The 27,950-nt window shown below is 44.0% G+C and overlaps 1 protein-coding gene across 2 annotated transcripts in view; it reads left to right on the top strand.

The window, feature by feature from the left end:
* Positions 1 to 27,950, top strand: part of LOC124722940 (rho GTPase-activating protein 12-like) — a 245,819-nt gene that overhangs the window by 62,851 nt on the left and 155,018 nt on the right. The window lies entirely within an intron of this gene.

Genomic DNA, 27,950 nt, shown 5'->3' with positions numbered 1-27,950 from the left:
TTCCTATTCATTATTAAACCTACTCCTGCATTACCCCTATTTGATTTTGTGTTTATAACCCTGTAGTCACCTGACCAGAAGTCTTGTTCCTCCTGCCACCGAACATCACTAATTCCCACTATATCTAACTTCAACCTATCCATTTCCCTTTTTAAATTTTCTAACCTACCTGCCCGATTAAGGGATCTGACATTCCACGCTCCGATCCGTAGAACGCCAGTTTTCTTTCTCCTGATAACGACTTCCTCTTGAGTAGTCCCTGCCCGGAGATCCGAATGGGGGACTATTTTACCTCCGGAATATTTTACCCAAGAGGACGCCATCATCATGTAATCATACAGTAAAGCTGCATGCCCTCGGGAAAAATTACGGCTGTAGTTTCCCCTTGCTTTCAGCCGTTCGCAGTACCAGCACAGCAAGGCCGTTTTGGTTATTGTTACAAGGCCAGATCAGTCAATCATCCAGACTGTTGCTCTTGCAACTACTGAAAAGGCTGCTGCCCCTCTTCAGGAACCACACGTTTGTCTGGCCTCTCAACAGATACCCCTCCGTTGTGGTTGCACCTACGGTACGGCTATCTGTATCGCTGAGGCACGCAAGCCTCCCCACCAACGGCAAGGTCCATGGTTCATGGGGGGGTTTATTTCCATATCTGTAGGAAATTAAAGCGAGCAAGATGGTGCAGTGGTTAGCACGTAGGACTGGCATTTTGGAGGAGAACGGTTCAGATCCGCGTCCTGCCATCCAGATTAACGTTTTCCGTGATTTCCCAAAATCACTCCCGGCAAATGCCAGGATGATTCCTTTGAAAGGCCACGGCTGATTTCCTTCCTCATCCTTGAAACAAATCGTGTTGGTGCTCCGTCTCTAATGACTTCTCTGTCTACGAGACTTTAAACACTAATGTTCCTTGTTTCTTCCTTCTAGGAAATTAATGGATCAATTAATTTTCTCTAATTACTCCCCTGTTTCGTAAAGGGTAATACAGATTATTGTTGGCCTCGAAACCGGCCAGTACACATGGTAACTCCCAACGCTGGTTGAAGCTGTGAGGTGCGCTACAGTTACGCTCTAAGAGAAATTAATTTTGCTTCTCGCTAACTGCTACCTGACCTGCTGCTTCCTCCCAACACCTCCAGGCCTCAGCGTTAGCTGTGTACACCAGATGTGCCGCCGGGACAACTGAGATGGAAACCAACGATATGTCTGGACTGTGTAGTGAGGTACACAGTGTCTAAGCCTCAGCAGTACTAGAGTTCGTATATAGGTTTCTAAAGATCCTAATTTTTATTTGGTAAAATACTATTGCGTCATATTTATTTGCACATGGAATTATCTCTGTAACATAATTTGAAAAACGAAACGCATTCGTCGGTGACTCGTTGGATGCCGTTAGAGTACCTGTCATAAAGGCAAACGAGTTTGCTGTTTTGGTGGGTCCTCCGGCTCGCTGTTGTCGCTATTCACCAATTGCGTTCCCTCCCCTTTTCCCCGAATCGTCCCTTCTCCTATGAAACTAGTATGTACTCTGACTTCCGACGTCGGATTTACGCGACGCGGTTCAGCGTAAAGCATGCTGCCGTTGGTGTGAGAGCAGCAGCTAGATAACCTTGCAGAAAACCTACATTACCGATTCAGTTTAAGAAGAGTCTTCACCAAACATTCTGGACGGGACAACATATAATTATTAGCTCGTTGCATGTGAAACAATACGTTTCGATGTGATGTGTTCAGGATATTCTCAAATTCCTCAGAACTTAATATTGCCCGAAAATGGTTAAGAGCTGCCCACCAGATAACAAGATACCACTTGAGTGATGGTGTACTTTGCCAAAATCCCTTATTTTTAAAAATATTTATGCATGAGTGCAACGCAGCTATGCTGTTTCAGTTTACAAATTCTTGCAAGAATTTGAAAACTCAAGGAGCTAGATAAATGTGTTCTTTGAGCTCAGTGTAGAACGCATGCCTTGTTTCCAATAAGAGTGCTCGTTTTTCTTTCTCTTCTTACCATGGGCAAAACAATTTCACTATTTTAGAGAAGTGTCACGTGAAGGACTGTAAATAATTAATATCATTGACTAGTTTCTAATGAGCTCACTTAACACACATCAAAGTCAACAATTTATCCTCCAAGATAATGTTGACTATTGATGTCCTGCTGGAATTATTCGTTTCTGAATGCTGGGAGGAAATGCACACTGGTGAAGGAAGCGTTTCAACGATTAACTGTGAAGGGTTTTGTATGGTAATCAGCATAAATGACCAAGCGAAGCTCCAAGCTCAGCTTGGACGTAGTTGCACAATTATTATTACTTTCGAGATCCGGACTTTTGAAGGGCTGAAGTATAATCTTAGATTCATTACCGCGGAGACACTCGGATGAAAAATATGTGCCATTTGTTTCTTGACGGTAGTAACTTGTGAAATTGATTCAAAAGTTTCGCATGTACTGTGACCAAACACAGAATTTTGATGTGTGGCTAAGCGACAACACTGAGTCTCCTGCTGCTAAGCGAGCTCTCTCTCTACTGCGTTATAGTCAATACTTTTTGGATGCATTCAGGTGTGTGTGTGTGGGGGGGGGGGGGGCGCTGAGAGAGAATGGCTTAATGAGATACTTCCATACTTCCGAATGTGTGATTTACAGATAATTAATTCTTGCAGGCGTGGGTTATCGTTCTCGACTACTCTTTCCCCAAATGTCAGCGACCTAGTAAGTGGTGCGGATTAATAATTGTTTATTTCTCTCCATGTAATAAGACGGATCGCGTTGTTATTAGAGATCAGGTATTCCCACACGACTTTATACATACTATGCCATGTCATTTTGATGGGGTGTGACACTCTTTCCTTCTAATGAAACGCATAAAGGAAAATGGATTATGTAATGCTAGTTTAGGGATGACCAAAAACCTTACGTTAAAAATAGTGATGCTCATTAGGGCCAATGATGGATTATTACAAATAAATACGCCGAGTAAATAAGTACGCACACAGCATGTAGATCTTCGGGAAATTTAGTTAGGCTTTTCTGTCCGTCAACTTCGGGCCTGTAAGAATGCAGTTCATTGAAGATCCTTAACAGCAAGTAATAAGAGAAGAACCGTATTTGAACCCTTACGTTTACTGCTCTTCTGGTTTATCCTGTATGTACCTTTAACGTGGAAAGAACGTAAGCAGATGTTCTAGGACTGTTCTGGCACTAAGTAGAACGAATGACGTATGATAAAAGCCAATCCCCCTATGCATAAAATGGCGGGAAATTCTAAATTGTCGGGAAATTCAAAAAGGAGCCCAATTGCGCAAGTGTGTTTTCCCCACTCGTAGGACATATGGCTGTTGTCCCAAATATAAATTGCCGGGAAATTAAAAAATGCTAGGTGATGCATTATCATGCAGGCTGACCTGGAATACTGGTACAGACTCTGTGACGTACGAATCTAAGATGGCGATGCAAGGTGGCTGAATACTGCCTCTATGAGGTCTGAATCCAAGACATGGACACTGACACAAGCTCTGGCCGTCAGAACCCAAGCTGAAGATGCAAGATGGCTGATCTGGAATACTGTGACAGCTCTATGACATCGGAATCCAAGTCCTGGAATACTGGTCCTGGCTCTTTGATGTTAGAGACAAAGAATGATTGTGCAGATCCAGGCCAATCTGCTGGTCAAAAGACTGACACATCTCTACTATGGTATCAGAATCCGAGATGCTAGGACAAAGGGAAATAACTTGCCCATAGAGACCTGTAGGGCTATTTATGGCAGTCATGTGACTGTGTAATTCCATTCTGCATCCGGGTTGTAGGCGACTGAGCTAGCCTCATGTCCGTGGTGCCGTAGTTGTTGATCGCCAGACCGTTTGACAAGTCCACGGTGGAATGCTAAAATAATCTGCGTCCCAAACATACGTTCTGCATGTAAACTGAATAATTAAAGAGTTGCCCATTCATCCTCCTTGTGGTGGACACTTTTGCGGTGGCTCAGAAGAAGAAGAAGAAGAAGAAGAAGAAGAAGAAAGTTTTAAGGAAACTTGTAAAATACAGTGCAAAAATGGATGGTGGCTATCTCATCGGCTGTAACATAAACAACCATCACAGAGCTATCAAAAATGTGAACATATATGCACCAGGCATGTAGTAGCAGCATTTGAGAATAAAATACGCTTATACGTATTCACAAGTCGAATTGTAGCCATCCATAACGCGGCAAATACATATAACAGGAAAGTATAATATTTTCTAAAATAGTAGTGGTCAGTACAGCACATTTCAAGACGAAAAACTAAACTTCCATCTCCAGGAGAGTGCAGCGCCAACTGCCGCCAGATGACTGTAACATCGCCAGCGACTCAGCACAGGTATGGTGGAAGAAATATGAACGCTATATCTCGAGAGTGCAAGGAAAATCGGGAAATCGCGCGGGTATTTCATGCCTCACAAGTGCAGAAAAGATTTGCTGCAGGCGGGTTCGAGGACAGTAGTGCAACCCGCCAGGAACTCGATGCGTCATGCTGCAGCCAGCCGACCGCTGACGGCTCACACGGCATAACCCTCTGCAGACCCAGCCCGCAGATACTTTATTCTGTCTTTGCTGCACGCACTTCCTCAGATGTCCCCGTAAGATGTCTAAATGGAGATGGCTGGCATACATAATATAAATCACCGAATTTTCACGTCAAGATTGACACTCTTCACAGTGATCCACTGGAGAGTACAAACCGCACGGTTCAGAAATTAGGGTACGTCACATCATTCCTGTAAAATGGTCGTCAGCAACAGCAAATACAGGGTGATACAAAAAGGTACGGCCAAACTTTCAATAAACATTCCTCACACACGAAGAAAGAAAATATGTTATGTGGACATGTGTCCGGAAACGCTTACTTTCCATGTTAGAGCTCATTTTATCACTTCTTTTCAAATCACATTAATCATGGAATGGAAACACACAGCAACAGAACGTACCAGCGTGACTTCAAACACTTTGTTACAGGAAATGTTCAAAATGTCCTCCGGTAACGATGATACATGCATCCACCCTCCGTCGCATGGAATCCCTGATGCGCTGATGCAGCCCTGGAGAATGGCGTATTGTATCACAGCCGTCCGCAATACGAGCACGAAGAGTCTCTACATTTTGTACCGGGGTTTCGTAGACAAGAGGTTTCAAATGCCCCCATAAATGAAAGTCAAGAGGGTTGAGGTCAGGAGAGCGTGGAGGCCATGGAATTGGTCCGCCTCTACCAATCCATCGGTCACCGAATCTGTTGTGGAGAAGCGTACGAACACTTCGACTGAAATGTGCAGGAGCTCCATCGTGCATGAACCACATGTTGTGTCGTACTTGTAAAGGCACATGTTCTAGCAGCACAGGTAGAGTATCCCGTATGAAATCATGATAACGTGCTCCATTGAGCGTGGGTGGAAGAACATGGGGCCAAATCAAGACATCGCCAACAATGCCTGCCCAAACGTTCACAGAAAATCTGTGTTGATGACGTGATTGCACAATTGCGTGCGGATTCTCGACAGCCCACACATGTTGATTGTGAAAATTTACAATTTGATCACGTTGGAATGAAGCTTCATCTGTAAAGAGATCATTTGCACTGAAATGAGGATTGACACATTGTTGAATGAACCATTCGCAGAAGTGTACCCAAGGAGGCCAATCAGCTGCTGATAGTGCCTGCACACGTTGTACATGGTATGGAAACAACTGGTTCTCCCGTAGCACTCTCCATGCAGTGACGTGGTCAACGTTACCTTGTACAGCAGCAACTTCTCTGACGCTGACATTAGGGTTATCGTCAACTGCACGAAGAATTGCCTCGTCCATTGCAGGTGTCCTCGTCGTTATAGGTCTTCCCCAGTTGCGAGTCATAAACTGGAATGTTCCGTGCTCCCTAAGACGCCGATCAATTGCTTCGAACGTCTTCCTGTCGGGACACCTTCGTTCTGGAAATCTGTCTCGATACAAACGTACCGCGCTACGGCTATTGACCCGTGCTAATCCATACATCAAATGGGCATCTGCCAAATCCGCATTTGTACACATTGCACTGACTGCAAAACCACGTTCGTGACGAACACTAACCTGTTTATGCTACGTACTGATGTGCTTGATGCTAGTACTGTAGAGCAATGAGTCGCATGTCAACACAAGCACCGAAGTCAACATTACCTTCCTTCAATTGGGCCAACTGGCGGTGAATCGAGAAGTACAGTACATACTGACGAAACTAAAATGGACTGTAACATGGAAATTAAGCGTTTCCAGACACATGCACACATAACATCTTTTCTTTATTTGTGTGAGAGGAATGTTTCCTGAAAGTTTGGCCGTACCTTTCTGTAACACCCTGTATATTTGAGGAAACATCATCTTAACAGAGTAATAGTCCGCTCCCATCCTATCCACAGAATCTCATACACTACTGGCCATTAAAATTGCTCACCAAGAAGAAATGCAGATGATAAACAGGTATTCATTGGACAAATATATTGTACTAGATCTGACATGTGATTACATTTTCACGCAATTTGGGTGCATAGATCCTGAGAAATCAGTACCCAGAACAACCACCTCTGGCCACAATAACGGCCTTGATACGCCTGGGCATTGAGTCAAACAGAGCCTGGATGGCGTGTACAGGTACAGCTGCCCATGCAGCTTCAACGCGATACCACAGTTCATCAAGAGTAGTGACTGGCGTATTGTGACGAGCCAGTTGCTCGGCCACCATTGACCAGACGTTTTCAGTTGGTGAGAGATCTGGAGAATGTGCTGACCAGGGCAGCAGTCGAACATTTTCTGTATCCAGAAAGGCCTGTACAGGACTTGCAACATGCGGTCGTGCATTATCCTGTTGAAATGTAGGGTTTCACAGGGATCGAATGAAGGGTAGAGCCATACCCCGGGACATTATTTACATAACACAGTCTCATACTTCGGGAAAATTTTTATTTTTGTGAATACTATTACTGAACATGAACTTGACTGATTATTTGAACTTTTTCAGGGTGAAAAATTGTCAGCTCGCCCTTTTGTCATACTGCAGTCTATTACTATTCCAGGCATATTTACTTTGTCGTCAAGTTTTGATAGTTCGCAGAACCAATAAGACATGAACAGTGGACGTCAACAGGAAGACAACCGGCACCACTGAGTACTGACTGTTCTGTTCACAAGTAAAATGTCTCATATGTCAGACAAGCACCGGAATGTTCGTGTAGTGTCCCGCAAACCATCCTGACACAATTACGGAGCAATGTGGTGGTGAATTGTCTTGCTGAGGGTCGCCTGAGGGAGTTGTAGGTGCAAAATTATATAATTTTATTACCGTAATTCCGTTAAGTTAGAGTTTTATTAGGCTGGCGAGTTCGTTTTCAAGCCAGGCCTATTAAAGCTGCACTGATTGTGCTTGCTTAGGTGACAGTCAATTCACACACGGGTAACATACACATGATACATAGTCACATAGAATGTTAGGCCAATTTCACAGTGTAGATGTATTCATGGAGTCCAGTTGAAGTAGTTAAAGGTGTCGGATTGTTACAGATGCCGCAGCACTCGTGTGTTTGGTCTGGCATTCTCATGCTGGAAGAGAGGATGCTCCATGTGTGGACGAGTTTTTTGAATTCGTGCTTTCAGTTTTCAGAGGGTCACTCACGCACCAGTATACACAGTCCAGTCACATTATTGTGACCACCACCTATGTTCGACGTCTGCTTGAGTAAGTACTCTCAGACGTCAGCTGGCAGCACTAAAGCGTGTAGCTGGCCGTTGCGGCCTTGCGGTTCTAGACGCTTCAGTCTGGATCCGCGTGACAGCTACGGTCGCAGGTTCGAATCCTGCCTCGGGCATGGATGTGTGTGATGTCCTTAGGTTAGTTAGGTTTAAGTAGTTCTAAGTTCTAGGGGACTGATGACCACAGATGTTAAGTCCCATAGTGCTCAGAGCGATTTGAACCATTTTAAAGCGTGTAGACGGGACGCGTAAAACATTGCAGTCGTTATCGTTGGCTTTCAGGCCAATGATGGAAGCATTTCCCAAACAGCTGAGTTTCTAAACTGTTCACATGCCGCCGTTGTTAAACAATATGGAAAACTGGCGCTATCCAAAACCGGCGCCAAGGCAACATTTATGCACCACGGCCGATAGATGACAGGAGTGAACGATGGCTACTGAAACGAGTACGGGCCAATAAACGTGCAACTGTTGAACAACTGACCGCCAAGATGAACCGAGGGTCTACCGTCAGTGTTTCCTCAACAACTCTTCAGCGAATGTTGGCTGCTTAATGGCCTCCGAAGCAGATGTGTAGTTCATGCAACCTTTCTGACTGTTGTTTACCAGCGAGAAGGATAGAATTTGTAGGCCAGTACCGCAACTGGACTGAGTGGTGACAGGTAGGCTCTGCAGATGAATCACATTTTATGCTCCATCGGACAGATGGCCATTGGTATGTATGATGTGAAACGTCTGAAAGCAAAGGGTCCAGGCCAGAGGAGGGAATGTCATGGTCTGATTAATGTTATCGTGGCATTCCGTGGGTGATCTCGTCATTCTAGAAGTCACACTGGATCAACACAGGTATGCATCAATCCTTGGCGACCATGTCCATCCCTACATTCAATTTGTTTTTCCTTGACACGATGGCATCTACCAGCAGGACAATGCATCGTGTCACCACACAGCTCGCAGTGTACATGCGTGTTTCGAAGAGCACCAGGATGAATTTATCGTACTCGTCAGTTTAATACCTAATCGAGAATCTGTGGGACCATCTCGATAGGGCTGTTGGCGTCGTGGATCCTCAGGCGAGGAACCTAGTGCAGCTGACCACGACACAGGAGTCGGCATGGCTGCACATCCCTGTTCGTACCTCTCAGAACATCATTGACATCCTGCTCGTCTCGCTACGGTCCGTGCTGCTAAAGGTGGTTATTCAGGCTTTTGACAGGTGGTCGCATTTACGTTACACACTGCCACACGTTACAATTTGGAGCCCTTAGGCGTCAGAGGGTTGCAGCGTGCGTCACCGAAGCGGGGAAGTCGACATATTAATACGCATGATGTGTAACACCTCAACCGGTATTGAGAATAAAATAAATTCGGAGGCATTACTTTTCAGCACGTCCTCGTACATTGTCGACTAACCCCACCTATTCTCTGTGTGTTTGGTTTCAGTTCATGTATGCTCTTTTTAAATAAGAATGTCTGCGGAGTGAGAATTGTGTTCAGTAATATACCAAACTTTTTATACTCTGCGGACTGTGCTCCAAAACAATCCGGTCAAAGGCGTGACTAATTGTAAAGACAGGCAGCTGTTAGAGTAGGCGACATTTAAAAGCAAACGATGACAGAATCTTCGAGGGGATGTGCGAAAGTCCTATGAGAGTATCATTAGAGGAACAATCGAAAACAGTAAGAGCATGAAGAAAACAAATTAGAAACTTACGTTTGGGTGACACCACATTACTTCCGTTAAGATGACAGTATAAACGGGTAAATCTGGATGCAAGGTAATGAAGAAAGATCTTGTAAAACGTTTCCAAAATTTCGACGGAGGAAAGAAATTCCCCAAAACTAGAACAGCGCTGTAATAATTCTACTTCACAAGAAAAGAGAGAGGTTAAGACAACGACACTATAGATCTCTCAGCCTTGTCTGTGTGATGTCCAAGATATTCACTTATACACTGACGGAAAAAAATCGCAGCTTTAAAAAATAATTGATATAGAGTAATGGAATTTTGGGATTACATTTGTAGGTTAATGTAAGTGATAGATAAACTTGCAAATGTGAAATGAAATGCTGTTACATTAATAACCGGTGTAACCACCAGAATGTTGAATGAAAACATGCAAAGTTGCGTGTATTGTGTTGTACAGGTGCTGGATGTCAGTTTGTGGGATGGAGTTCCATGCCTGTTGCACTTGGTCGGTCAATACAGGGATGGTTAATGCTTGTTGTTGGTGACGCTGGAGATACCCTCCGATGATGTTCCATATGTGCGCGATTGGAGACAGATCTGGTGATCGAGCAGGCCAAGGCAACATGTCGATAGTCTTTAGAGTATGTTGTGTTACAACAGTGGTATGCAGGTGAGCGTTATCCTGTTGGAAAACACCCCCTCGATTACTGTTCATGAATGGCAGCACAACAGGTCGAATCACCAGACCGACGTATAATTTTCAGTCAGGGTGCGAGGGTTAACCACGAGAGTGCTCCAGCTATCGTACGAAATCTCACCCGAGACCATAACTCCACAGACAGGTTGGCTGCAAGCCCTGAACTGGCCTCCTCCTAACCAACACACAGCCATCACTGCCACTGATTTCTCCAGAAAACAACAGATTTCCACTGTGCTCTCCAATGAGTTCTCACTGGACACCACTGAAGCGGGAAATGGCGGTGGTTTGGGGTCAGTGGAACGCACGCTACAGGGCGTGTGGTTCGGAGCTGCCCTTGAAGTAATCGATTTGTAACCGATGGTTGTGTCACTGTGGTGCCAACTGGTGCTCAGATTGTGATGCAGATGCAGTACGATGCGCCAGAGCCATACGCCTACAGGATGGTCTCCCCTAGGTAGTGCCACGTGGCCGCCTGGAGCCCGGTTTTCTTGCGACCGTAGATTCCCGTGACCACCGCTACCAACAAGCATGTACAATGGCTACATTCCTGCAGTATCGCAGAAGGAACATCCAGCTTCTCGTAGCCCTATTACACGACCTTGTTCTAACTCAGTGAGTTGTTGTTAATGGCGTCTTTATCACCTTAAAGGCGTTATGGACTAACATCAACTCACCTCGTCCATTCTATAAGATAACTAGCGCTCACGACCGTTACAGAGTATATTTAAAGCAAACGTGATTTGCATTCTCAGTGTTGCTACTAGCGCCACTCTTGTACAGCTGGCGTGAAATTTGAATAGACGTCATCTTTCAGATGTAGAAACACACCTATCAACTTTCGCTTATGTCGTACAACTCCTCCTTGGTGTTGCGATCTTTTTCCGTCAGTGTATTGTCATCAATTAACAAGCCTATTTTATAAATGAGTATATGAGAATAAAAAAATTACTTTTCGTGAGGTAATTATAAGTGCAGTAATGAGTTACCACGTTGCCTGGCATTCAGATGTTTTGAGAAAGCTTTTAAGGTGATCTCAAAGCTCTCCCTACTGCCAGCCGTCGAGAAGGAAGACACTGATTCAAAATATGTTTAGTGAAGTGCTGCCGATTCCATTAGACTTCAAGATACTACTGAGATACTTAAAACTGAGAGTCATGCATGGAGATTCCAAAGCACAGAAACTGTCATCAGTTCCACAGGAAGTTCTCACGTCACTGAACTGAAAAAGAGGAAGATTAATTTGTGCTAATGGAGCACACGTAATCCACCTTCGTGTTGTGGATGAAATTGTACAGCTTGCATCTAATGGAGACAAACTTCAATAATTAAAGAAAAACTCATAGTTTAAAAGTATGACCGAATATGTTCTGTAACACTACAAAAAAGTGTAATCTGCGCCGGCCGGTGGTGGCCGAGCGGTTCTAGGCGCTACAGTCTGGAACCGCGCGACCGCTGCGGTCGCAGGCTCGAATCCTGCCTCGGGCCTGGATGTTGTTTAGGTTTACGTAGTTCTAAGTTCTGGGGGACTGATGACCTCAGAATTTAAGTCCCATAGTGCTCAGAGCCATTTGAACCTTTGTAATCTGCGAACCAGGCGACTTTTTGTATGTATGGCTGATGAAGACGACGACTGCATGGGCAGTAAAAGGAATAAACCGAAGAGTAATTTTGATGTGAGATTGTTATATTAAATGGAGTTTTCAGAACAAGCGTCTGATGTGTGGGGAAAAGGAAAATTTGCACTCAGTGTTAAGTTTTTTCTTATGGTAGTATGGTATGGACTGAGAGTTGTTCAGTGAGCAATGGAGATATGGTTTTTGGGAATAGCTAGGAAAAACAGAAAAACAAACAAATAGATCAGAAAACATACTTGGTGGAAGACATAATTCCAGGCGCACGGATCGTAGGTGTAATAGGGAAGTTATTTGCGAGATTCCGAAAAATTAGAAGAGACAGAGACGGCTACCTATTGAAAGTGGGCAGATACCATTAGGAAAGTTGGAGGAACAACGTGAATGCTTGTAGCTGAAGACCATAATGATTTGAAAATCTTGATGTGGTCTTTATCTTGTGTCGGACGTCAGGTGGCTGCTGCTGCTGCTGCTGCTGCTGTCCCTAATTATTGTATTGGACCTGGAAGACGAGATGAAGGTTTTAATTCTAGTACCATCTGAGTTAGTTTTCGGGCTGCTTTGTCATATTACCCGTTGCACGCTACTCGTGTATTTTTACATCACTAATGTCTTTGCTGACATTTCCAGACTGCCGATATTTTTTGTGTTCGTTCTGTCATTAGCGCAGCAATCTTGCTGTGGACGAATGTACCTAACTGCCAAGTAACACAGTCTGTTCAGACTCGAGACCCTTTGGAAGTAAGTTCAGTGACTTGGCAGCCAATATCATCTAGTTCATCTCCACGACGGTACTCTCTCTTTCTGTTGTTTGTTGGGGTCCCGATATTACTGGCAGCCAGCGAAAGTGACCCATCACAAAAAGTGGGAGACAAGAAAAAAATCATAGCTGTCGACCACCTGCAGTAGCAACCATTCACGCGTCCTGTTTCTTTGCAAAAATACCCTCAACAAATATGTGCATGTAAATGGTGAAAGATCTGGCCCTAATGGCGAGACTATTGAAGTTAAACCTCCTGTAATTCGGTCTGTTTGCATTGTTCTTTACGGCGTACATGGCCATTTCGAAACTGTTGAGGAATATATATGTCGGGTGCTGGCCATTGGTAAGTTTTATTATTTGCTCAACTGCTTATTTATTTCGCTGCGAACCTTGATATGTGGTCTCTTTAGGAAAAATTCGTTTTTACTCTTCACCAGCGGACAGCATGTTTGCAAGTGGGTACCAGTAAGTTTCTGTCAACTGCCTGTTGACTCCCCAAATCAAGTTTGTCGGCACCATAGTCTTCGGTAGCAGAGGACAATGCAGAAACCCGTCATCGCTGTCTTGGAAGAGGTCGTAGGTCTGAGAAAGAGGTGGTGAGGGGGGGGGGGGGGGAGGACGCTCATTGAACCTTTTGTAAGTATCGTGTGGCCATTGTTATAAGTTATTTTGCAGTGCGGTGTAGTGTGTGTTTTTTGAATAAGAATAAAATGAAAGATGATGGCCCGCATCTCGTGGTCGTGCGGTAGCGTTCTCGCTTTCCACGCCCGTGTTCCCGGGTTCGATTCCCGGCGGGGTCAGGGATTTTCTCTGCCTCGTGATGGCTGGGTGTTGTGTGATGTCCTTAGGTTAGTTAGGTTTAAGCAGTTCTAAGTTCTAGGGGACTGATGACCTAAGATGTTAAGTCCCATAGTGCTCAGAGCCATTTGAACCATTTGAAAGATGATGAGGTTTCAGAATTCAAAGCTGGCCTACTCTAGAATATCATGGAAGGAGGAGGAGACTTGCCCGTTTGCATTCGATGGACGGATCACCATAAACAGTTTTACATATCGCATGCCCTCCCTCCAAGAGACACTCTGCATATGTCTGGAATATATATTAGGACGTTAGGTGCACGCCCTGGACTTACATTTGGAAGTACGATTCAAATCCCCATCCGATCATGCGGATTTAGGTTTCCCACGGTTTCCCTACGTCGGGTGATGCGAATTCTGGGATGGCTCCTTTGAAAACCCATAGTCGGCTTCCTTCTCCATTCTTCCCTCTACCGAGCCTGTGTTGTCTCCAGTGACCTTGTTGTCGGTAAGACGTTAAACTGTAATCTTCCTTGCTTCCTGTGTGACGCCACAGCATCTTTACTTGGGGGAAACTTCTGTCGATGTAAATGTTTTCCCACCACCAGGATTCGAGCTAGCTGCCTCCCCGAGTCAAGCGCCGCCCACATTGCAAGCCGGTTAAAGGTTACTGTGAAAGGAGATTGTTTGATTGTCAGGTGCCCCATTGGGATAAAGGCCCTAACAACTGTTGAAGTAAGTTTTGAGATAGCTTCAGTATCACTCTTGGGATACTAAATCCTTTTTGTTGGAAAATTTTGGGCACTATTTCACCTAGCTTGGAATATATGTTTGTGTAGGTTATCAGCGAAATTGGGTTGCGTTCTTCTCCGGGTATCAAAATTTCATTTCTAGCCCCATTGATATTTATAGCGTATGTGATATGGTGCAAGGCTCGTAGATTTACACACGGGGGAAAAAAAGTTAGACCCGAATATTCGTGCAGGCCACGGGGACTGAACCTGAAAATGCCAGTTAACTGATGCAAAGCTACATAAGTGTGACTGTCCAGAAATATCTGCAATAACTTAATGTAACTGCTGAATACCCTAAATTTTCTTGCGTTGCAATTTTGTCATCTGATAGTTATGAATAGATTAGTTGTAGGATTCTAAGACTGAGTTACAGGTATTGCTGCAAAAAAGTCAGGAGTTTCGAAACAAAATTTGGTGATTTGTAGCAAAAGAAGCAACGCGAGTTACAGTCACGTAAACAACGAATGTGAAGACCTGTTCTTTAATGAAATACTGTATGTAACACTTCACGTAATCAAAATCGTTTTACTACAAGCTTATTTAACTAATTATTTAAGATGTCTGTAGTTTCCGCCATTTGTGTTGACCTCTGTCAGCGTGTGAAAAAAGAGTGAATCTCGTAATTAAATGTGTCAGGTGACAGAATCGGTAATACTACAATCTGCAGGGGCAGCGAGAGGAAATTGGCGTGCATTGTAACTGCGGATTTTTTTGTGTGCTCCGTGACAAGCGTGTCGCGCGAACGGCGGACGTCGTGTTCCCTTGGCTGTTGTGGGCAGCCAGGAAGCATCCAATAACGCACCGAAAACACCCCATCCACCGGCTGTTCCACTAGCTCTCGTATCGCCAGAAATGAACTACGCCACACGTGCTGCATCAGTAAAGCGCTGTTGAGAATGGTCCTCCTGTCAGAACGCTTACCTCCTAATACATGTAATTTCGTTGTAATGAAAGTAACTACGTTTTTCCTAAAGATTTTGATGCACAGATTTAGTATTAGTCGGCACGAGAGGGTCTCTGGAAATTAAAAATGGTTTTAATCTCTAGACTAGTCAAATCGAGGGTCGGATTCCAATTTACATTTAGATACCCAAATAAATGGTTAACGAGCTAGTTCGCGGAAGAACAGGCAGTAGGACGTAACTAGAGTGACCGAAGTGAAACAGAGAAATATCAAAACTATTTTACTGGTGACAGCTATTGTGTTTTTTCAAAATGTTTGTAAAGGTGGATGTATTGGTATTTTTAATCTCTTGTGTACTTGGCCACTCATTTCAGTCTAGTTCACATCAACGAAATCTTAAAATTATTATACTACAGGATGTTGTCAGTCCGTGCACATCTACGATCCGTCGATGACATTTGTCTGTTATCAGGCATGTATATTTAAAATTGAAGATCGTGTACGTGATGATAACGCTGCATATAGCAACTGAGCTGGTTTTTACTTGAGAGAAACGACGCAAATTTGCGATTAAAGCCTTCAGTACAGAGTGAGAGTAAATTCCAAAGTCATAGTTGATGCGTCTTTTTCACAGCTTCTCCCATATTGTGAGTGAATATGTAGAATAGTTAAAAGTATTTATCTGCCGTTTTTATCAATAAATTTTATTTACCTAAGCAGATAATTAATTATATGTACAACCGAGGGCCGTAATATAAATTTTCGTAGCAGTTTGCCGTGTAAGTAATATTTCTACAATTTTTCACATCTGCAGTTTTTCGCATAAATTAAGGAAAAAAATTAAACAGGTACAAATTCTAGGGCGCATAATTTACTTATAGCCGAACTGACAATGGATGCAAGATAACCGACGAAAACATTTTTCGAATAAAATGTGAGAATCAGACCTCATCAGCTCAATATAATCATTTGATAGAAAATTGTGGTCACATGGAAATGAAATGAGCGTTTGGCGTCATTGGGCAGGAGGCCCCTTGCGGGGCGGGTCCGGCCGCCTTGGTGCAGGTCTTATTACGTTCGACGCCACATTGGGCGACCTGCGCGCCGGATGGGGATGAAATGATGATGAAGACAACACAGCACCCAGTCCCTGAGCGGAGAAAATCCCCGACCCAGCCGGGAATCGAACCCGGGCCCGTAGGACGGCAATCCGTCATGCTGACCACTCAGCTATAAGAAAATACGGGATATTAGGAATATTATATTTCGAACACGAATAGAAACTTCAACAGCGTTGTGTGTTATTACTAAGCAAATTGAACATGGCACTTGTTACAGAACTAGGGAGAAGGGCACGAGATGAAAGCACTCGTAATTAACGAACGTTAATGTCACTGGCCACTTTGTTCTTCATATATTGCATCTGCACCTCATACTGGCTGACTGCAGGTGTTATGTGAGATTAAGTGCCGTCATCTTTGAGAATAATTTTATCCTGTTTCTTGTTCGAATAGGCGTTATTACTATTCCGGATACTTCACAACTGACGCCGCGATGTCAGTTATAATGAATGCAAAACATCGTTTGGATCACTATTTCTTTTATTTATGGTTACATGTTTCGATCTAGCAGATCATCTTCAGATCTGGTGCTGCAAGGTGCAGTTTGTCAGCAGTGGTAAGAATCACACAAAACTTTCGTTAAAGTTTTTAACGTAAATTTTACGTAATTCTTACTACTACTGACAAACTGCACCTTGCAGCACCATACGTGATCTGCTAGTTAGATCGAAACTGGTCATCATTAACAAAAGAAATAGAGACCTAATGGTGTTACGCATTCGTTCTAGATATTATAGCATGACTTTGCTCGTGCAGCCTTCATGTCTTTTTCAGTCTTGGATTATGACAAAAGCTCTTCTACATATCTGCTCACCCCACGGGTTCTTTCAGTGATTGTCGATGGATGGCAATGTTTCCGTGATTTTCTCTTGTTAACGGTGTAACTATAATCAATATATAAATGAAACTGAGTACCCGGTGTTGCCCTGGTATGTACGAGAGGCGGTCAATAAGTAATGCCAATTTCTGTTGAAAAACTGCGGAATTTGTTTGGGACGTTATGGGATATTCCCACTTCCGACCCAATATTTTCGTGAAGTTCCGATAGGTGGTGACGCAATAAGTAGCCGTAAAAATGACGTCTGTAACGGAGGTGCGTTTCAAGCAGGAGAGCTTTCATTGAGTTTCTTCTGGCTGAAAACCAGAGCATCGCAGGTATCCATAAGAACTTGCAGAATGTCTACGGAGACCTAGCAGTGAACAAAAGCTCAGTGAGTCGTCGGAAAGGCGACTGTCATCATCACAACAAGGTCGTGCAATCCATGCAGTCGCGCCATACCACCTCTCCTCTGAAGAAAATGTTCAAATCCGTACCCTCAGCCGGTAAAGTCATGGCGACGGTCATCTAGGACTCTGAAATGGCTATTCTGTTTGATGTGCTCCCTCTTGGTGCAATGACCACCCCTGAGCCGTATTGTGTTCCCGTCAGGAAATTGAAAAAACTATTTCAGCGTGCTCATCGCCACAAAAATACAAACTAACTTCTCGTTCTTCATGACAACGCAAGGCCTCACATAAGTCTGCGCACCCAAGAGAAGCTCACAAAACTTCATTGAACTGGACTGTTTTTCCTCCTCCACTCTAGAGTGCGGATCTTGCACCTTCCGACTTCCATTTCTTTGGCCCAATGAAATATGCACTCTGCGGGAAGCAGTACGTGGATGATGGGGAGGTTATTGATGCAGCAGGACGTGGATCCGACATCGACCTGTTGAGTGGTAACACGCGTTGAACGGTCATTATGTTGAAAACTAGGGTTTTGTAACCAAAAGAGTGGGAAATAATATGGTGTATTGGAATCCTGAATAAAACCAACCTCCTACAGAAAAAATGTGTTGCAGTATTTATTGAACTCCATTCGTTTTTATTCTAATTCTATTAGTCCATCTCCTCCTTCCCCCTCTGCTCGTCTCCTGTATATCACCCCCTCCCTGTCCTCCTCCTCCTCCTCCCCCTCCCCCTCCCCCCCCCCCCGTCCATATCCTTCTGCCGTTGTCTCTGTCCATCGGAGACTCCCCCGTCTCTCTGTCCATCTGATAATGCCCCTCTGTCCATTTCCTCCTGCTCCCTCTTTCTCCCCCTCTCGCCACTCTATTTCTTGCTCACTCCCTCTACTCCTCCTCTCCCCGCTCTCTAGCTCCTCCTCAACCTCCTCTTTCCTTTCTCTGTCCAGTTCCCTCTCCCCCTCCCTCTGTCCATCTCCTCCTCCCCCATATCTGTGTCCATCTCCTCCTGCATCCGTGTGTGTCCATGTCTTCCTCCTCCTCCTCCTCCTCCTCCTCCTCCTCTCCCCATCACCTCTCCCCATCCCCCTCCCTCTCCTCCTCGCCCTCCTCCCTCCCCCTCCCCCTCCCCCTCTCCTCCCCCACATCCACCCCTCCTCCCCAGCCCAATCTCACTCCACGTTATCGCCCTCACCGCAATAGGAGGTTGCTGATTCTTACCGCCACAGTTTTTCTTTCCAGGCAGTAAGTAATATGTGTACCAAGTTTGGTTGAAATCGATCCAGAGGTTTTGGAGGTGTTTATTTTATCCATACCTTTCCCTGCATACACCCATGCCATATACATAATGTACGTCACACATATTTGTACGCATATTTCACCTCTATCTTTAGCGAATTGCCGTCCGGAGTGGCCGTGCGGTTCTGGGCGCTGCAGTCTGGAGCCGAGCGACCGCTACGGTCGCAGGTTCGAATCCTGCCTCGGGCTTGGATGTGTGTGATGTCCTTACGTTAGTTAGGTTTAATTAGTTCTAAGTTCTAGGCGACTGATGACCTCAGCAGTTGAGTCGCATAGTGCTCAGAGCCATTTAGCGAATTTCGCACTGAAGTTGTCACGCAACTCAATGTTCATGACGTCATACCTCCTGAACACACTGTCGTACAGTGATATATGTCAATACTGTCTGCAGTGTGTATTGCGAGTACAGTGAGTAGTAAAGAAGTGAGAAATGAAAGCGTCATATCTGACGCTTCAGTTTTACTACATGAATAGCGCTGGCCGGTGTGGCCGTGCGGTTAAAGGCGCTTCAGTCTGGAACCGCGTGACCGCTACGGTCGCAGGTTCGAATCCTGCCTCGGGCATGGATGTGTGTGATGTCCTTAGGTTAGTTAGGTTTAATTAGTTCTAAGTTCTAGGCGACTGATGACCTCAGAAGTTAAGTCGCATAGTGCTCAGAGCCATTTGAACCATTTGAACATGAATAGCGAAAATTTAGTAAGCTAGAAACTTCCTTAGTTTCGTCATTTTGTGGGGGTTGTCAGCGAGAAAAAGTTTCCTAAAGGTTTGATATTATGTGTAAAGTTTGTTTGCAAGTCATATAGTGCTCTCATTCTCAGCTACTGGATTAATAGATTTTAAGTATTTGAGCGTCGAGAGCTACACATCATTTTCATCCCCACGTGTCTGATAGGTAGGTGGTTCTTAGGGGCACAGCGGTTCTTCCCAGACAGTGAGTGATATGTTACCACGTTTCGTTGAAATTGGTCCAGTGTTTTAGATGGAGATATGTGGTGCTTGCGTACGTATATACATACATACGTACATTTTTATAGTACGTATGGATTAGAACCACCGTGGAGTTGACGGCGGCAGTCTATGGCTGGGTGGTGGGCGGCGGGGTGGGCACTATGAAGCACTTTTCTGAGATGTCGGCTTATTGGTATACATGGTACTGGTTTCTTGACGCACAAGCTACCTTCATTAAATCGGCAACAAAGTATATTTGGTAATAAAGCAAGCGAATTTGGACAATTAACATCTCATTGGATTACCGTTCAAGAGGGACAGGGTACAAATTCGCCGCCGGCCATCGTGATCTACGTTGTGCATGGTTGCCCGAAACTGCTTAATATGAATGCGGGCTTGATTCCTGTGGCAAAGGAGGCGGCCCATTTATTTGATTGCCTTCGTATTTACAGGATTTGAAAATAAGTTCCGGAATATAAATTTCCGAAAGTAGTGCGACACACTTTGTAAAAACACCCCAAAAAATCGGCTTCGAAGATTTGAAGATCCGAGCACCGTTAAGAAATCGAGCTTATGTTTAACAGCGTCGCTTGTGTCCCTTTTTGTAGCGTTCTAATCTTGTTATCACGAGGTTTATATGGTTCATATGACTCTAAGCACTATGTAACTTAACATCTGAGGTCAGCAGTCCCCTAGACTTAGAACTACTTAAACCTAACCAACCTAAGGACATCACACACATCCATGCCCGAGGCAGGATTCGAACCCGCGACCGTAGCGGCAGCGCGGTTCCTGACTGAAGCGCCCAGAACCGCTCGGCCACAGCGGCCGGCAATCACGAGGTCGCTGGTTCGATTCTCACTAGACCCATTTTATAATCTTCTATTGGAATTTCTTAAAAAATTGGAATATTAACAAATATTGACGTATAATTTTCTTATAAAAACAATATTTTTTAATTACCACTCGCATGAAAGTGTTAGACTTCAGGATAAATTAAAATCTGGTACAAAAATGCGAAACATCAGACAGAAAATAAAATATCTTTATTTCTAGAGACAGCGAATAAATAAAAACCCATTAGATCTACATCTTTGCTTCCGCCGTTTTGCAGTAGATGGCTGTAGCGGCAAGTGCTGGTGCAGGTGGTAGGTCGTGTCATACAGTAAGCTTAGAAATTTGCAAATATAACGCCATCAAAATATTGGTCGATTTGTGATGGCATCATAAAGTTATTTTCGATTGAACATATCAACTTACGATGCCAGTTCTCGTCATTTGCGGGAAGTTTTAATATATCTGCGACTGAGGCTCATAAAATTCTGGGTAAGACCTGTGGTGAGGCACCTGTTAGTGAAAGAACGTGCAGAGTATGGTTTCAAAGCTTCAAGAACGGTGATTTTGACGTCGAAGACGGGCATGGTGATGTGAGAGGTTTTCGAAGCTACTGAAACAGACAGAAAGAAATACAGGAGATCTTTATCGAAAGAAATTGACGCGATTGAGCCGAGCAGTGAAAGACATGCAACCACAGTACAACAACAGATATGAAAAAGTGATTTTGCAGCATGACAATGCTCGACCCCATGTCGGGAATCCGGTCAAAGCATACTTCCAGTCGTTAAAATGGGAAGTTATACCCTAGCCGCCGTATTCACCAGACATTGCTCCCTCTGCATTACCACCTTTGTCGATCAGCCTGGTTGACCAGCACTTCCGGTCATGTGAACAATTGCAAAATTGGATCGATTCATGGATCTCCTTAAAAGACGCCCATTTCTGCCGCCGTGGGATTCGTATGCTGTCCGAAAGATTGGAGAAAGTAGTGGCCAACGATGGCCAATACTTTGAAAGGTAAATTTTTTGTAAGTTTTTCACAATAAAAGCCTCGAACTACGAGAAGAAAACGGCGGAAGCAAAGTTGTAGACCTAATAATATAAAAACAGTATTGATATACCTTTTACATTTTGCAATAAGAAATTTCACTTTTTTCTCAAATTTTATCAAGACTAATGAATTTTCATGCGATTAGTAATTAAAACTGAAAAATGTTGTTCTTATTAAAATTTATGACTTAATATTTGTTAGTTAACATTCAATGTGATATATTTTGAATTAAAATAAAAGTAAAAAAAATACACTTAAGAATATCGAGAATCCAACGCTATGCACACAGCTACGAGCGGGTCTGTTAAACGGCAAGAAACGTTTTTTTGTACGCCATTGCGCTCATAAATCTTGAAAGACCAATTTTTTCCTAGCGTTTTTCAGAAGTGTATAGTTAGCGTTTAGGAAATTGATGGCCGGGCACTTACCTTCAGATCCTAGCAGCCAGTCCGTAAGATCCCCTTGTTAGATGTCGTGTAAGGACCATCAGAGCAAGAAGACAAAGTTTACTGCAACACCTGTGGACGTTTCGCATCTATTCATCGAGGAACCCGAGTACTGTTGAAATGCTGTACTAATTGACAGTATTTCAGAAACAAATGCCCCTTGGCGTTGGTTATGAAAGTTGATACAAAACCATATTCTGCAGAGGAAGACAGACGGGATCGCAGGGCGGGACGTGGCTTCCGGCACGCGGCGGACGTGGACGTGACGCAGCGGCGGCGGCGCCCGCCGAATGCTAACGGCCGAGGGCGAGCCGCGCACCCCGCGCGTCCTCGCCTCTGCTGGCCAATTACTTTAAGGCAGCGGGGACTCAAGCCTCGTAGAATGACCTTACGTCGCGGGAAGAGGCGCCAGTAATGCTTTACTGAGAACTGCTGGGCCAACTGAGCAAGTTGTTGTTTAGGTGTATCTGTTGACAGTCCTAAGGTGGTTGGTGTTAATATTGAGTTGGGTGGCATGCTCAAAAATTCTAAGGACTTCTGGTAACAATGTGCATCCCGGCCAAGATACAGACGCAGTTTGAGGGACTCATCTGCCGAAATCCGCGTGCGTCATTGACTCCTTCCTAGCCTCAGAACTCGAAGTACGTTCCTACTGACAGCACTCTTGCACAAGAGTTTCTAATAAACGTATTTCTATTTACGTCTTGATATTCAGCCAGAGGCGGAAATATTGTCGCAATAAAAAACAAAGCATTTCATTTTGTATCAGCGTTTATATAAATTCAGGGATTGTTTCCTAACTTGAGTGCAGCAGATGCCCCCGTACTTCTTAAACCTTAGGTTGTGGTATCAACATTGGACGTCGCATTTGGAGGCTAATTTGTTCCGAGAGACAGTATTCATATTCTGTTGCAGGGGCAATAGCAGTTGCATATTCACGTTCCCTACCTTGAAGTGTCACTGAAGAGAACTTAGGTAGTCCAATTTGTAGCCGATATAAAACTTTCCGCTGACGTCAAGAGACTAAGAGAGAACGTTCGTATTCGTAAGTGCGGGATCTGAGTAATTGCACGTTAAGTCTGATTCCTTCCCTATCCTTGCTTTAAATGGTGCAACGTTCTCACGGCCACGGTGTAAATGGAACGAAGGCTCACTACTCTTCTGCGATTTCTTTCATTTACGGATCTACAACTTGCTACTGTTGATGGAAATAGTTTCTTATTTACAGCGATGTGACCTGCATTCGCTGGGTGCTGATAACAGCAATTACCGTCGGGTTTTAAACTGATTGTCATTAACGAGGCATGACACTCGTCTCCGGTCCCAGTCGTTTAGGACCTTTTTACGACCACTGTTCTTACGCCATGTTACATGCACTGTGATCAAAAGTATCCGGACACCGCCAAAAAGCCGGCCGGAGTGGCCGTGCGGTTCTAGGCGCTACAGTCTGGAGCCGAGCGACCGCTACGGTCGCAGGTTCGAATCCTGCCTCGGGCATGGATGTGTGTGATGTCGTGAGGTTAGTTAGGTTTAATTAGTTTAAGTTCTAGGCGACTAATGACCTCAAAAGTCGCATAGTGCTCAGAGCCATTTGAATCCCCAAAAACATACGTTCTTCATATTAGGTGCATTGTGTTCCCACCTAATGCCACGTATTCCATAACAGCGACCGCAGTAGTCATTAGACATCGTGAGAGAGCAGAATGGGTCGCTCCGCGGAACTCACGGACTTCGAACGTGGTCAGGTGATTGGGTGTCACTTGTGTCATACGTCTGTACGCGAGTTTTCCACACTCCTAAACGTCCCTAGGTCCTCTGTTTCCGATATGATAGTGAAGTGGAAACGTGAAGGGACACACGTGCAGCACGAAAGCGTACAGGCCGTCCTCGTTGACTGACAGAGACTGCCGACAGTTGAAGAGGATCGTAACGTGTAATAGGCAGATATCTATCCAGACCATCACACAGGAATTCCAAACTGCATCAGGATCCAGTGCAAGTACTATGGCAGTTAGGCGGGAGGTGAGAAAACTTGGATTTCACGGTCGAGCGGCTACTCATAAGCCACACGTCACGCCGAGAAATGCCAAACGAGCCTCGCTTGGTGTAAGGAGCGTAAACAATGGACAATTGAACAGTGGAAAAAGGTTGTGTGGAGTGACGAATCACAGTACACGATGTGGCGATCCGATGGCAGGGCAGGGGTATGGCGAATGCCCTGTGAACGTCATCTGCCAGCGTGTGTTGTGCCAACAGTAAAATTCAGAGGCGGTGGTGTTATGGTGCGGTCGTGTTTTTCATGGAGGGGGCTTGCACCCCTTGTTTTGTGTGACACCATCACAGCACAGGCCTACATTGATGTTTTAAGCACCTTCTTGCTTCCCACTGTTAACGAGCAATTCGGGGATGGCGATTGCATCTTTCAACACGATCGAACACCTGTTCATAATGCACAACCTGTGGCGAAGTGGTTACACGACAGTAACATCACTGCAGTGGACTGGCGTGCACGGAGTCCTGACTTGAATCCTATACAACACCTTTGGCATGTTTTGGAACGCCGACTTCGTGCCAGGCCTCACCGAACGACATCGGTACCTCTCCTCAGTGCAGCACTCCTTGGAGAATGGGCTGCCATTCGCCAAGAAACCTTCGAGCACCTGATTGAGCGTATGCCTGCGAGAGTGGAAGCTGTCATCAAGGCAAAGGGTGGGGCAACACCATATTGAATTCCAACATTACCGATGGAGGGCGCCACGAACTTGTATGTCATTTTCAGCCAGGTGTCCGGATACTTTTGATCATATAGTGTACCTACGAGTTATATACCATTCCTTAGAGACACGTTTGACAGTTCACTTTGATATGCCAATAAATCGGGGCACTTCATTCACGGTGGCATCAAGTGAACGTCCAAATGCGATATTTCTTTTATGCCATTTTGTCGCGTTTTGATGCTGATCCGTCTTACTGCACTGATTCCATACAGCCAACTGGCACATAACCACTTCACTGCCATTATTTACGTTCGGAAGGGGGAAGGGGACGATGGCACATGATCACATGGTATTAGTTCTAGACCATCTATAGCACTCCAAAGTAACCAGTGTGCTCTTTTAAGGGGGCGACTAATCGTTTGCAATGTTATTTAAATTTTTTAAATCAGTGTGTTTGCTGGATGTTCGTATTGTTCTGTCCAAGCATTATGGGACTCGGAAAAGTATCGTCATGTAAATGTGTACTCGTACCGGCCTCTAGAACGTCAGATGACGCGAGTAACTAACTTAAAAATAATTAAGTTGAACAGAGTATTTGACCGGAAACACAAAAAGTGTTTATTCTTGTGAGTGCAAAGGATCCTATCTAAGTAATTACTAAATTGAAGCTCACCAGAGTGTTTAATTTTGTGTTAGCAGTAACAGTGGTGGGTTAAGTGTGGGGAAACTTACGGATGAGAAAGTAGTTCAGTTTTGAAACGTGTGGCAAGAGGGTGATACTAGCCGTTCCTTGAGTGGAGGACGACGTTGACAGGACATAAAAAGTTCCGATCCGTAGTACATATGCGGAGGAGTCATTGGCTAGTAAATTTCCGTTTACACTTCCGTCCCCAATGCGCATACTTGAGAGACGATTTGATGGAAACATTTAAGAGGTGATAACGAAAATTGTTCATGGGAAGTCATGAGTGGTTATAAATGTATTTTTTGTTTTTTAGCGGAGTGGAAGCCACAGCAACCGAAATATGGATCGTCAGTATTAGAGTTTTATGGCAATTAGTTGCGTATTGTAGGGACTGATGACCTGAGCAGTTAAGTCCCATAAGATTTCACACATATTTGAACATTTTTGAGTTACGTATTTATGACAATTAGTTACGTATTGCCCTTCGGGAAATTTGACTAAAGTGGAGTAGAACTATTGTCCGTGTAGATAAAGTTCGCCGTAATCTACACTGAAATTCATTTACAATATGTTATCCACAAAATAACTACCTTACTAGAGAACCGATTAGTAGTACTCTAAACGACTAGAAAGTCAGCCCCAGGTAAGTCTTAATGTACAGATATATGAGATGTGTTGTACTGATGCAACACAGCAATTGATATCAGTTAAAGAAGTGTCCTGCGTTTTTTAATCTGCAAGAGCTACTGATTTTGCTACTATTTTTGCTACTATTTTGATAACTTTCATTCTTCAAATAGTTTTTTCAGGAATAAACACTCTTACGTAGCTCATTAACGGAACTGGTGTAAGTGGGACGAATTAAGACATTGTCCACCCTGTAACTTCTGTGCATCGAATTCTGCTGCTCTTGATGTATTCGAAAGCCATCCGTTATCGGTTTAAATCATGTGAACCAAATGTGAATTTGTATAAATAATTGTACACGCAGAAAAATTTACATGTTAATAGCGTTTCGACAGGAATGATTTGTGGAGAGCGTGTTGTAAATGACCGTCGTCATATCCGTTGTCATATTTCACTTTATTTGTTGTTGGCTATACTACTCTTTAAAGGGCAGAAAGGCATTGTCCACTGTCCGCTGTGCATTGAACTCTGTTGCTTTTGATGTATTCGTAAGAAATCCGTTTCAGTTTAAATCATGTAAACCAAATCTGTATTTGTATATGTTTTTTATCCCGACAGCGCACATTTTCGTTGAGTGTTATAAACATTCAGAAAGAATACTTCGCAAAGAATGCTTGGGATACGATTGACTCAGCCGACAAAACAGTGTTGTGACACAAGCTCCTAATATCTTAAGTAGCGTGGTCATTACAGGGTTATCTGGAAAGCCGCCTTGCTTTCGGTTAATCGTAACACGAATCGTCAAGCATTCAAGCTATCCGTTAACCACTTGTCTTTCTTGGTCATATTGCGAGCAGTAGGTTTATAAAAAGTTACTTAAAGTTGCGAAGAATATAGAAAACTGAAGTTGTTAGCAGTAAAAATACATATATATCAAAACATTATGAAATCCTGCGTCAGCATCATATACGCTTGTTAGCAACATGTCAGCTGGAGTGACGTTAGTCCAGAATTTGCGTTTTCGGAATTCTTGCTAAATAAAAACGTTAACTGGGGCTATATCTTTACGAGAGGTCGAGTAAACTAGCGTTCTATTGCTGTAAATGTAAGTCTTTTGGTTAAGTGTGTTCCTCTTTTGGGAATAGTCATAGCTTTAACTAACATCGACGTAAGAGAAACACTAGAATTAAAGTAAATAGTGGAGGGTGTGATATTCTTAAAGCACTTGTGCTGCTGCCATTCCAGCTCTTAAACATGACATTTTAACTAAGAAAGATTTCGAAATGTGCACTGTCAGCGTTGGGTATATTGTATTTTCATAGAAATATTACACTAAATACATTTCAGCACTTCCCAGAGTGCCGGCCGTGGTGTCCGAGCGGTTCTAGGCGCTACAGTCGAACCGTGCGACCGCTACGGTCGCAGGTTCGAATCCTGCCTCGAGCATGGATGTGTGTGATGTCCTTAGGTTAGTTAGGTTTAAGTAGTTCTAAGTTTAGGGGACTGATGACCTTAGAAGTTAAGTCCCATAGTGCTCAGAGCCATTTAAACCTTCCCAGAGTTTCATTAAGACTATCTTTCTTTTGATGCTGAACTGAAATACTTGACTGATTCTGAGAACAGGAAATTGGAAGTTATTTGGAATGATTCTGAATCGTTTGTGTGATGCCAGGAGCAGTGGATACTTAGATAATGAGTCTTGGTTTTGCTTCAGACGACAGGGAGAGGAAGAGCAAGAAGATGGAGTCGGAAAAATTCACACGGTTTCTGCCAGCTAAGTTTACCAGCCTTCAGAAAATTACCCGTCTTTGGGACAAATTAACACACAACACTGCCGTTTCTCTGATTAACGTGTTGTTTAGGAGATTTTAATTATTTTAGTCCGAAAAAGTTGGTTCAAGATACCATCAAGTCATCCATATTTAGGTTTTCAATTATTTTCCTGATCTGTTTCGTATTA

Source organism: Schistocerca piceifrons, chromosome X (assembly GCF_021461385.2).
Source record: "Schistocerca piceifrons isolate TAMUIC-IGC-003096 chromosome X, iqSchPice1.1, whole genome shotgun sequence".
Classification (NCBI taxonomy): Eukaryota; Metazoa; Arthropoda; class Insecta; order Orthoptera; family Acrididae; genus Schistocerca; species Schistocerca piceifrons.
This window is presented reverse-complemented; position numbering and strand designations above follow the sequence as displayed.